The sequence below is a fragment of the Saccopteryx leptura genome, chromosome 5, assembly GCF_036850995.1.
Source record: "Saccopteryx leptura isolate mSacLep1 chromosome 5, mSacLep1_pri_phased_curated, whole genome shotgun sequence".
Classification (NCBI taxonomy): Eukaryota; Metazoa; Chordata; class Mammalia; order Chiroptera; family Emballonuridae; genus Saccopteryx; species Saccopteryx leptura.
In genome coordinates this window covers 149,401,741-149,414,014 of record NC_089507.1, presented here as the reverse complement: position 1 = coordinate 149,414,014, position 12,274 = coordinate 149,401,741, and the positions used below count along the sequence as shown (strand labels likewise).

Here is a 12,274-nt window from a genome sequence, read left to right as displayed (position 1 = left end):
TGCAAATAAAAAGCACACTGAGATATCATCTTACACCTGTCAGAATGGCTACCATCCATAAATCAACAAATAACAAGTGCTGGCGAGGATGTGGAGAAAAGGGAACCCTCCTGCACTGCTGGTGGGAATGCAGACTGGTGCAGCCACTGTGGAAAGTGGTATGGAGTTACCTAAAAAATTTAAAAAGGAACTGCCTTATGACCCTGTGATTCCACATCTGAGAATATATCCAACGAGACCTGAAACACTAATTCAAAAGAATATATGCACCCTATGTTCATTGCAGCGTAATTTATAATAGCCGAAATTTGGAAGCAGCCCAAGTGCTCATCAGTATATGCATGGGTAAAAAATCTGTGGTACATTCCCACGATGAAATACTGCTTGGCTGTACAAGGGAAGGAAACCTTACCCTTTGTGACAGCGTGGCTGGACCTGGAGAGCAGTCTGCTAAAGTGAAATAAGCCAGGCAGAGAAAGTCAAATACCATATGATGTCACTCATACGTGGAATCTAAAGAACAGAGTAAGCTAACAAACAAAACAGAAACAGACTCATAAATACAGAGAACAGACTGACAGCTGTCAGAAGGAAGTCAACCACCAAACAGCGGGGTCACCGTGCCCAACTGCAGGGGCCCCACTCTCAGGAGCCGGGCCCCAGTGCACACAACACGAAGAGCGGCCCAGAGCAACCAGGGTTGTGCAACCTGCCGTGGCCATGGGCATGAATGGGCCATGGCCAGACAGGCGGAGCACGAGAGCGGAACTACAGATGGCTGATAGCACCTGAAAATAAGCTTCCTCTTGCTGGTTGTCCAAGAAATACCACAGGAAAACAAGCACACACCATTTTCACTCTGCCAGGAAAATAAACACATTTTTTTTGCAGGCACTGAGCTGACCAGGGTGTGATGAAACGGTCCTTCCTGCATCTTCACCAGGAAACAATTCAGCAACATGTACCAACAGCATTAGAAGTGTCTACGGGAAATGCAACTTTAGGAGCTAAGAATGTCGGGAGAGCTTTATGCATCAGTCGGGATGCTCATTACAATAGAACGAAGTACGTGTTTTATTACCTTAAACAATAAAATGAAAGAAGGTCTCCCCAAATTAAAAAAAAAAATCTTTAACTTGACTTTAGAGTCATGCATAGGAAGTGTGACGTCTGCCCACCGACAATCATCACGGGGGTCACAGAGAGAAGGGCCTTTAGATACTGAAATGTGGGGACCGGCCCATAGCTGACCAAGGCTAAAAGAAGACCTCAGTCTTCCCGGCCAGGATGTTAGAGTAATAAATTGGATGTAATAACATAGTATTTTTCCATAAGATCTCTCCTCATCTAACTTCCTTGTCTGTTTACCCTCGGAAATTTATTTTTTAAGAAGGAAGCAGTAGGCCGCTCGGCAAACACTTTCTCCACGCTGCAGGGCAGCTGGGACGTCTCTGAACTCTCCAGCCAGCCTGACAGTGGGACCTTGTGCCGTTCAGTCCCTGTCGGGGGCCCCGTCGACGCCCATTTAATGGTAGACCCTCAGGGATTGCAGTTCTTTTTTTGGTTCATCTTAAAATGTCCTGGCCCTTCCATTTGCATGAGGTGTCCAGAGTAGATGAATCCATAGAGTGGGTGGCCGATGACCAGGGGGTGGAGGGTAGGCAGGGGGAGGTGACTGCTAACGGGTACAGGCTTCCTTTTTTGGATGATGACAACATTCTGGAATTCGATGGTGATGAGCATTGCATGACTTTGTAAATATACTGGAGACAAATGAATTGTACACATCAAAAGGGTGAATATGATAGTGTGTGAATTAATATCTCAAATGGAAAACAAACAGACAAACAAACATGTCCTGGCCTTTCTTTTGACTTTGAGAATGGAGACCCGACCTGGGGGAGAATGTCAAGGATAAGTCTTCCTCTTGCTGGTTATCCAAAAAATACCACAGGAAAACAATCACACACCATTTTCACTCTGCCGGGTAAATAAACACAATTTTTTGCAGGCACTGAGCTGACCAGGGTGTGATGAAACGGCCCTTCCTGCATCTTCACCAGGAAACAATTCAGCAACATGTACCAAAAGCGTTCGAAGTGTTTATGCTGGTGTCACTGTCACTTATTCTGCAGTGTTTATTCTGCAGAATCCTGTGGCTCTGCCCTGTGCCTCTGCTCCCTTATTCTCCGTCACCGCTGCATTTTATAGTTCCTGTAAGTCTGTCTGAGCCCGTCCCTGGGTCACTGTCCTGGAGAGATCCCACCATCTTTCTCCAGGTTTCCTTCGACAGCCTCCTCTCTGCGTCCCCTCCTCTCTGCCTCCCCCAGCCTGGCCTCCCCCTGCCCTGCCCTCCCATGGCAGCCAGAGGGATCTCCAAGAATACACACCTCCTCATGCCACGGTACTGTTTGAACTATAGCAGTGGTTTCCCAAGACGTTCAAATATTGATGTTCTAACTCCTTAGAGCAGTTTACAGGCGATACCCCAGCCTGTCCGCTTCCTCCTCCCCCGCTCCCCTCCACTCCAGCCTGGCTGTCTGGAGCCAGCTGGAGTATCCTCAGCTATGTGGATACCACTCACCCTTTATAATGGCCCACGTGTCCCCTCCTTGAGGCGACTAACCCCTAGCAAATACAATACTGCTGGGTAACACCCCCGCTCGACACCTGTTGCTTCTTGCACTCTACAAAAACACATGGAGTGACCATCACACCCCAGGCCATGTTATGGGGAGGCGGGAGTGAACTGACCAGAGCTGCTGCCCTCGTGGGGCTCACACTGGAATCCCTACCACCACCACCACCACATCAGTTAGCGCATGCCCGATGTGTCGGTTTCCTCATCTGACTATCCTGCTCCAAACATATCTGAAAAATGTGTCTCTTGTGCAGTCAGCAGCTCCTGGAAGATACCCAGCTGCCAGGACATGCTGGCAGGACAAGGGCCTTCAAACATGATACGGAGCATCTGTCCAATGCTCCTGCTTCCCTCACTTGTCACCCAGGGATGGTGGTCTCTTTACTCTTCTGCCTCATCTCCCAGAATGTGAATGTTTCAAAGAATGGATATTTCCTTAAAATATATATATATCAGTGTTTCCTATGACGACAAAACAGTACTCAATGCAGCTGCTCTATCAAACTTAGTCCATGGCAAGGGGCCAGGCCCTGGGACTCTGTGCCTTTGAGATCCCTTATCGGGCCCTCCTGCAAGTCACTTCCATACTGTAGGATTGGGAAGCAATTCAAAGATTGGACGGTGGAAGGGGATGTGTGAGCCAACACTGTGGCCGCCCAGGACCCTCCTTGCCTCAACAGGTAGGTGCTTACTCAAGAGAAATGACAGCATAAGTCAGTACAAAGTTGTACATGATGTTCCTAACAGCTTTATTTTTCATAGCACAAAACTAGAAACCATCTCAATGTCCCCTAATAGGTGAATGGATAAACTGGCTTACCCACAAAATACTACACAGCAGTAAAAAATTATTCAATATACATGCTACAGCATGGAGAAGTCTCAAATAATGATATGAAATGAAAAAAAAAAGATTCAAAAAAGAAGCGTACATACTAAATCATTCCATTTATATGGCTTCTAAAAATGCAAACTTTTTTTTTTTTTTAGAGAGGGAGAGAGAGAAATGAGAGAGATAAGAAGCATCAACTCGTAGTTACGTCACTCTAGTTGATCATTGATTGCTTCTCATATGTGCCTTGACTGGGAGGCTCCAGCCGAGCCAGTGACCTTGGGCTCAAGCCAGCGACCATGGGCTCAAACCAGGGACTTTGGGCTTCAAGCCAGTGACTTTTGGGCTCAAGCCAGTGACCATGGGGTCATGTTGATAATCCCATGCTCAAGCTGGATGAGCCTATGATCAGGCCGTGACCTTGGGGCTTTGGACCTGGGATCTCAGCATCCCAGGTCAATGCTCTATCTACTGTGCCACCACTGGTCAGGCTACAATGCAAACAATCTTTTTTTTTTTTTTAACAGAAACAGTGAGAGTCAGAGAGAGGAATAGATAGGGACAGACAGACAGGAACAGAGAGAGATGAGAAGCATCAACCATTAGCTTTTCTTTGCGACACTTTAGTTGTTCATTGATTGCTTTCTCATACATGCCTTGACCATGGGGCTACAGCAGAGTAACCCCTTGCTCAAGCCAGAGACCTTGGGTCCAAGCTGGTGAGCTTTGCTCAAACCAGATGAGTTTGCACTCAAGCTGGCGACCTCGGGGTCTTGAACCTGGGTCCTTCGCATACCAGTCTGACGCTCTATCCACTGTGCCACCACCTGGTCAGGCCAATGCAAACAATCTTACTGTGGCAGAAAGTCAATCAGTGTTGAATAAGATGCAGGCAGAAATTGATTACAAAGGGGTGAGGAAAGTTTTAGGCGTCATGGATAAGCTGATTATCTTTATTACAGTGATAGTTTCATGTATATACTCTGTCAAAACTTATCAATCAAAGTGTAATCTTTGGCCTGACCTGTGGTGGTGCAGCGGATAAAGCGTCAACCTGGAAAAACTGAGGTTGCCGGTTCAAAACCCTGGCTTGCCTGGTCAAGGCATATATGGGAGTTGATGCTTCCTGCTCCTTCCCCTTCTCTCTCTCTCTCTCTCTCTCTCCCCCTCCTCTAAAATGAATAAATAAAAAAAGAGTGTAATCTTTAAAATTTGCCATGTGTTGCATGTTACTTATATTTAAATAAAGGCATTTTTTAAAAAAGCCTACACTACAATGAGGTAACATTTCTTACCTATCAGTTTCATTTTAAAAATCCCAAATTTGCCCTGGCCAGTTGGCTCAGTGATAGAGCGTCGGCCTGGTGTGCAGGAGTCCCGGGTTCAATTCCCGGCCAGGGCACACAGGAGAAGCATTCATCTGCTTCTCTACCCCTCCCCCTCTCCTTCCTCTCTGTCTCTCTCTTCCCCTCCCGCAGCCAAGGCTCCATTGGAGCAAAGTTGGCCTGGGCGTTGAGGATGGCTCTGTGGCCTCTGCCTCAGGCACTAGAATGGCCCTGGTTGCAACAGAGCAACACCCCAGATGGGCAGAGCATCGCCCCCTGGTGGGCATGCCGGGTGGATCCCGGTCGGGCGCATGCGGGAGTCTGTCTGACTGCCTCCGCGTTTCCAATTTCAGAAAAAATAATAATAATAAAATAAAAATAAAAATAAAAAATCCCAAATTTGACAACACACTTCATTAAAAAGGGTATAGGGAAATAGAGAATCTCCTTCATTTTGCTCGTGGAAATGCAAAACGGTCAACCCAGAGAAGTCTGGCATCATCTACCAAAATTATAAGGTCTACCTGAAAGTTCTGTCCGTTTCTATCACAACAAGTTTCGACACGTAAGCACGTTTATTTGGCGCATGTGTGCCTCTCTATTTTTATCACTTAATGTATACATACTGACATAGCAAATTAACTAAAACAAAGTTGATTCACGTTAGTCTTATGTGTGAAGCGATAGTGTACCCATGGCTACTGATAAAGTTCATTTACGCCACTGTAATTTTTACAAATTTCAACAAGGAAGAAATGCTACAGAAGCATGATGTAGAAATTTATTGAAAGTGTTTGGGGAAGGTACAGTTTCTGATAGTACATGCAGAAGATGGTTTGAAAAATTCAAAACAGGTGATTTCGATCTTTCTGATAAGCCATGTTCTGGGCGACCATCTTTGATCAATGACGATGTTGTTAAGACCATGTTGGAGCAAGATCCTTTTCTGACAACATCGGAGATCGCAGAAACACTTAATTCAGCTCAGCAAACCATTTCGGACCATATTCAGAAGATAGAATTGGTGTGGAAATATTCAAGATGGGTGCCACATGAAAAATTTGTATTTTGTTTTATTCCAAAAACAGACAGAACTTTCCGGTAGACCTTATATAAAGGCATATGACCCCTGGACCCAGCACTTTGGTTCTGAGGATTCATCCTGCAGATATCACCTGTGCAGTTAATATGCAAAGTAGAGATGCAGGTGCGAGACTACACATTGCAGCACAGTGGGTAACAAGCCCCTGCCCTACAAAAGTCAATAAGCCAAGTGTCCATCATGAGGCTGCTAGAGCACTAGATACTTCCCCCACATGGATGCTAGGTGGCCAGAAAATTCACTCTGTACCGACGGGAGGAATCTCCCCGGATCTACTGTTAAATGGAAAAGAAGCATGATGCTCAGTTGCACGCGTGGGCAACTACTTTGTGTTTAAAAAGGGAAAATATTTAAAAAATACTGGAATTGTCTCGTGTTTGCATAATGAAGCACCAGAAATTTCCCTAAGCAACTCATAAAAGCAGTTTGCCAAGTGGGGTCCAGGAGGGGCGGACAGGGAGACAGTATAAGGGAGACTCTCACTGTATAGCTTTTTGTATTGTTCTGATCTCTCGTGCATGTGACATCGGATTACCTGATCAGAAAAGGAAAAGACTTCATTTTAAGCGTTTTAATGTACATTTAGAATCCCTGGCCTTGGGACCAGCATCTTAGATGTATGTTAGGATTAAATGGGATATGCCTGTGTAAAGTGCTGATTGAGTGACAGCAATGTGCCTCAAAGTCTCAACCCACCTGCCCTCACTGAAGATGCCAGCCTGTAGACCCCACCCCTGACCTACGCAATCAGCATCCCTGGGAGTGGTCTCCAAGGACCTGTACTTCTTTAAAAGTTCCCCGGGAGATCAGGCAGGTGCTAAAAGCAGAGGCCCACCCCTTTGAGAGGATGGACATACATTCAGCAAATATTTCTTCAGCACCCAAGTAAGCCAAGTCCGGTTCAAGGAGCTGGGCATAGAAATATGGTCCCTGTGTTCTTGGGGCTAATATTCTACAAGAGACAAAGACAAACAGGAAAATATTAAACTGTGTCATGTGGAACGCAGGGAATCAAAGCGGGGGGCGCTAGAGGGGACCAGCTGGCTAGTCTGGAGAAGGCCTATGGAAGACGTGACGTTTAAACCGAGATTGGATGACGAGAAGGAGCCCCCTCACCCTCGTATGGGGGGCTTCAGGCTAGGGCTGTACACAACCCAGGACAAGATGGAGCCTGGGCTGGAAAGTGTGTGGACCAGTGGCTGTGGGGGAGGACACCTGGGGTCCAGCCACTGAGTGATCTAGAAGCCAAGGTCAAGAGCACAAATGTTATACTGAGGGCACAGAGAAGCCACAGGCAGTGGCATAGTGAACATAACTGGCGCCCGGGGCACGACACTTTATTGGCGCCCCCCTCGCCTTCTACTACGCTTTTCTTGTTTGTCTTGGAGACCATTTGGCACCCCCCTGCGAGTGGCACCCGAGGCATGATAGACCCCCTAGTGCCCCCTTTGCTATGCTACTGGCCACAGGAGACGTTCAAGCAAGAAAGTCATCATGGCCTGACCAGGCGGTGGTGCAGTGGATAGAGCATCGGACTGGGATGCCGAGGACCCAAGTTTGAGACCCTGAGGTCACCAGCTTGAGCGCGGGCTCATCTGGTTTGAGCAAAAGCTCACCAGCTTGAACCCAAGGTCGCTGGCTCAAGCAAGGGGTTACTCCGTCTGCTGAAGGCCCGCAGTCAAGGCATATATGAGAAAGCAATCAATGAACAACTAAGGTGTTGCAACAAGAAACTGATGATTGATGCTTCTCATCTCTGTTCCTGTCTGTCTGTCCCTATCTATCTCTCTCTCTGACTCTCTCTCTGTCTCTGTAAAAAAAAAAAAAAAAAAAAAAAAGGCCTGACTTGTGGTGGCGCAGTGGATAAAACGTCGACCTGGAAATGCTGAGGTCGCCGGTTTGAAACCCTGGGCTTGCCTGGTCAAGGCACATATGGGAGTTGATGCTTTCAGCTCTTCCCCCACTTCTCTCTCTCTGTCTCTCCTCTCTCTCTCTCTCTGTCTCTCCCTCTCCTCTCTAAAAAAAATGAATAAATAAAAAAATAATAATAAAATAAAAAGAAAGTCATTGTGTAGGGAAAAGAGCTATGTTAGGCTTGCTCCCTGGTTTCTCAGCTGTAAGCACTTTGCACGATTAGTGCGTGAGCACGTAGCAGAAAGCCATGTGTGGGTGTCTATGAAAAGCTATGGGTGCTTTTCCTTAGAGGCGATTCTCCCAGATCGCTCTCCTGACACCACGAGGTCTGGTCCCCTGATTCTCATAGCTGCCACCCTGTGGAGCACTGTTCCTGACCCTTTGCCCTCCACTGAGAAAAGCAGTTTCTCTTTGCTTGTTCTCTAGCCCCTCTCGGCGAGCCTCCAACAATTGGGAATGGCCCGACGCTTCCCAGCTCCGCAGTTCCTCTACCGTCTGCCCGAATCCAGTGCGGACCTGCCCAGCCTTGGCCGCCAGCACTACAGCGTGGAAAGCCAGCACAGGTACATTGTGAATGTGACTGAGCTGAGGTCTGGAGCACAGAGGAGCCGTGGGTCCCAGGAGTCAGCCGAGGTCTAAGCCGGACATGCCTTTTACAAAATTTAATCTCCAAGGAATTATTCTGTGAATTTCACAACGTTGCTTCAGGCTGGCCCTTAGCCCTCGCTGGCCACATAGAAGCGGCCAGCCAACATTCCTTCCTTCCTTCCCTGCTGGCAGGACTTCTGGTTTGGGTGAGAGCCTCTGGGAGGTATGGGGGTTGGGGCTGGGGAGGGGGTCTCTCAGGTACTGAGTCATCTAAGGCAAAGCAGGGACTACCCCAGCAGCGCCTGCAGGAAGGGACGAAGGCAGGTCAGGCTGGGGGTGGGGGGGAGCTCACTGCCAAGTGCCAAGGGCCTGTGACCAAGGACAAAGGAGAAGCAGGCTGATGGGCTTAAGGCCTGACATGCATCAGCTGTGTGACCTTGCCCAGCTATGTCAACCCTGTGAACGTAAGTGTTCTCAGCCGTCAGGTGCGAATATTCACCCAGTGCACAGGGCTGTGGTTGCAATGTCATGAGGAAGTAGAGGAATGGAAATCACTCAATACAGTGCCTGGCCCTGAGGTATGATCAATGCACACGGCAGTTACCAGCACAGACACATGCCAACCACTAGGGGTGTGGCACTCAAGACAGAAAACAATAACATGGAGAACACCAAGTAGCAACTCTCAATGGAGGTGTAACTGTCCCAGGGCTTGATGCAGCAAGTAGTAATAGCAAAGAACACAAAGAAAAACAGGGGTATAGCAGATACAAAAATTGCTGATCATGTCGCTGCAGGGGGGATACCCACTCTACACAATGCAGTCAGGAGCAGACACCCACCCCAGGAACCACGGGACACTTAGAAAAGGCAGCACTGGACTAGGTCCCAGAAAAAACCCTCAAATTCCTCAGGTAAAAGTAGCACTTACTTCATTCTGCAACAAGGCAACAGAATTAGAAATTAAAAACAAAAGCAGGAATAACCAACCTTACAGAAATTAAAAAAAAAAAAATTTTAACTTGCAGAATATCTAGAAAGAGCAATCATGGAAATTCCACATGTCAAAAGTTACATAATACTCATAGAAGAACCTATTGCCTTGAGCATTACAGAACAAAAGAAAAAAGGAAAATAAAGGGACTAATCATGTAATTCCATTTTATAGAAAAGAGCAAGACAATAAACCCAAATAAAGCAAAAGGAAAAAAATTAGGATAAATGCAGAAATTTAAACATTAGAAATCAGAAAAATGATAAAAATTGATTTTAAAACCTTGAGAAAATGCCATAGAGATGTTTACCTGAAACTTATGTACTCTTATTGATCATTGTCACCCCATTAAATTTAATTTTCTAAATAAAATTTAAAAAAACTTGAGGAAAAAAATCTCTTAAACAAAAGATGAAATGAACAGATCCCTGTGTAGCCTAATCAGAAAATAAAACACCCAAAATGATAAATTAGCAAACACATTATAAAAATCACACAAATATACATTGGTAGACCTTGCAAATAATTTAGAGAAGTTTATAAAATGGATTATTTTCTAGGAAAATGAAATGTACCAAAAATTGATATTCCATTTTTGCCAAAGAAAAAACTAGGAGACCAACAATACTGGAAAATGTTGTGACTAGAAACTACTACTGCCTGACTAGGCAGTGGATAGAGCGTTGGACTGGGATGCAGAGGACCCAGGTTCAAAACCCTGAGGTCGCCGGCTTGAGCATGGGGTCACTGGCTTGAATGTGGGATCACAGACATGATCCCATGGTCGCTGATTTGAGCCCAAAGGTAGCTTGGCTTGAAGCCCAAGGTTGCTGGCTTGAGCAAGGGGTCACTGGCTCAGCTGGAGCCTCCCAGTCAAGGCACATATGAGAAAGCAACCAATAAACAACTAAGGTGCTGCAACAAAGAATTGATGCTTCTCATCTCTCTCCCTTCCTGTCTATCTGTCTTTCTCTCTGTCTCTGTCTCTCTCACTAAAAACAAAAACAACAACACCCCCCCCCCCAAATAAACTACTCCTTAAAATATAGCAAGCCCCACTATGGCACGAGAACATATTTTAGACCGTCCAGGAACAGAGCATCTCCTCCCCATCTAAAGGGTCTGTCTCAGTCATGGTGGCAGGACCAGCACCTGGGAACTTACAGAAATGCAGGTTCTCAGGGGCCACCTCAGACCTACTTACTGAATCAGAATTTCTGGAGATGGAGCCCAGTCATCTATGCTTTAACTAATGTTCCCAATGATTCTGAGGCACAGCACAGAGAACTCCCAATTTAAAGTGTTCAGAGATGCCCTGGCCAGGTGGCTCAGTGGATAAAGCGTTGTCCCAGTGCACCATCGTCACAGTTTCAATCCCCAGTCAGAGCATGCACGAGAAGCAATCAATGAGTGAGCAACTAAGTGGAACAGTGAGTTGATGCTTCTCATCTCTCTCCCTTTCTGTCTGTCCCTGTCTCTCTCTCATTCTATTGCTAAAAACAAACAAACAAACAAACAAGGAAAACCGAAGGGGGAAAAGTCTGGGGGAGCTGAGCAGGCTGAGCACATGATAAAGGAGATAAATGAGGCATGTGGAAAGTCTGAAACAGTTTTTGGAAAGAGCAAGAGAATAGCAAACACACACAGAGGACTGCAGCAGCTTTGCAGAATCTAGAAACCACACAGCATACACAGGCTTCTATTGCTATTGGCCTAATGCATTGAAGAAACGCCACACCAACGATCTCCACCTGATCGTCTTGCAGTAACAGAGAAGAGAAATTTTTTTTAAAATTATACTCTGCTTCTCTCTAGAATGCCCTCCTCTGGAGAATGGAAGAACAGACTCCCTTAGACCTGTATCCCTAAGCTGATGTCCAAACTCTGATCAGCCAACCCTCCGTCAACTGCATGAAGCCATGTGGGTAAAGAAGTCACCAGCCACTCTGCAGTTTTCAGGAAATGTGCTCCAGTGCAAGTGACCAGTGTACCACAGAAGCCCATGAGGTACATCTGAGTGCCCGAGCGCCTGGGAAATATGATATTCAACCAGCACAGCAAAACCAGCTAGGAGACAGTAAAGGACTCAAACATTGAAAAAAAAAAAAAAAAGGTGGTGGGGAAGGGAGGAGAGCTTTTTATAAGATAAAATCGTTTGGTTTCTCAAATGTTCATGAATTACAGTGTCAATAAGAGTAAGTGAACAAAGGCATCATGGAGCAATAAATCAAAAATAAAGGGAAGGCTCCAGTAAGTAAACCCTGCCTTCCAGCTACATGGAAAAACACTCTAGTGCCCCGAGTAAATAAATAATAAAAGGATGGGGAAACAAGACACCTTGAAAACCTGCGTCCCCTCTCTGCGCTCCTAGCCAGAGGCAGTGCTGGCGGGTTCAGGCTGCCCGGGTTACAAAGCCAGCAAGCATTTATTTATCTAATAACACGAGTACTTTTCAGAGAACCAGGTCGGGCAGTTCAAAAACCTGAAGCCAGTCTCCACAAGCCTTATGATTTTACCCCAAACTCCAGCACTAACTCCTAAGACCAGGTGCCCTGCTATCTGGATGAGACAAATGCTAGAAACGAGAACTGTGGTGTCTCAGACCACACTGTTTCTTTTCCCCAACAGAAAGGCTCTTGACAATAAACCAATACAGTAAGGTCGCAGGATACAAAATTAATATACAAAAGTCCATAGCCTTTCTATATGCCAACAATGAAATATTAGAAAATGCTATAGGCAACCCCTGTGTTTTGGTCGTTCGACCCCTGCTGGGGTCACGACCCACAGGTTGAGAACCACTGCTCTAGATCGTTCATCCAAACAGAAAATCAATAAAGATATATTGGCCTTAAACGAAACACTAAAGCACCTGGAT

The 12,274-nt window shown here is 46.1% G+C and overlaps 1 protein-coding gene across 11 annotated transcripts in view; it reads right to left on the bottom strand.

The window, feature by feature from the left end:
- Positions 1-12,274, bottom strand: part of ATP6V1C2 (ATPase H+ transporting V1 subunit C2) — a 41,968-nt gene that overhangs the window by 20,114 nt on the left and 9,580 nt on the right. The window lies entirely within an intron of this gene.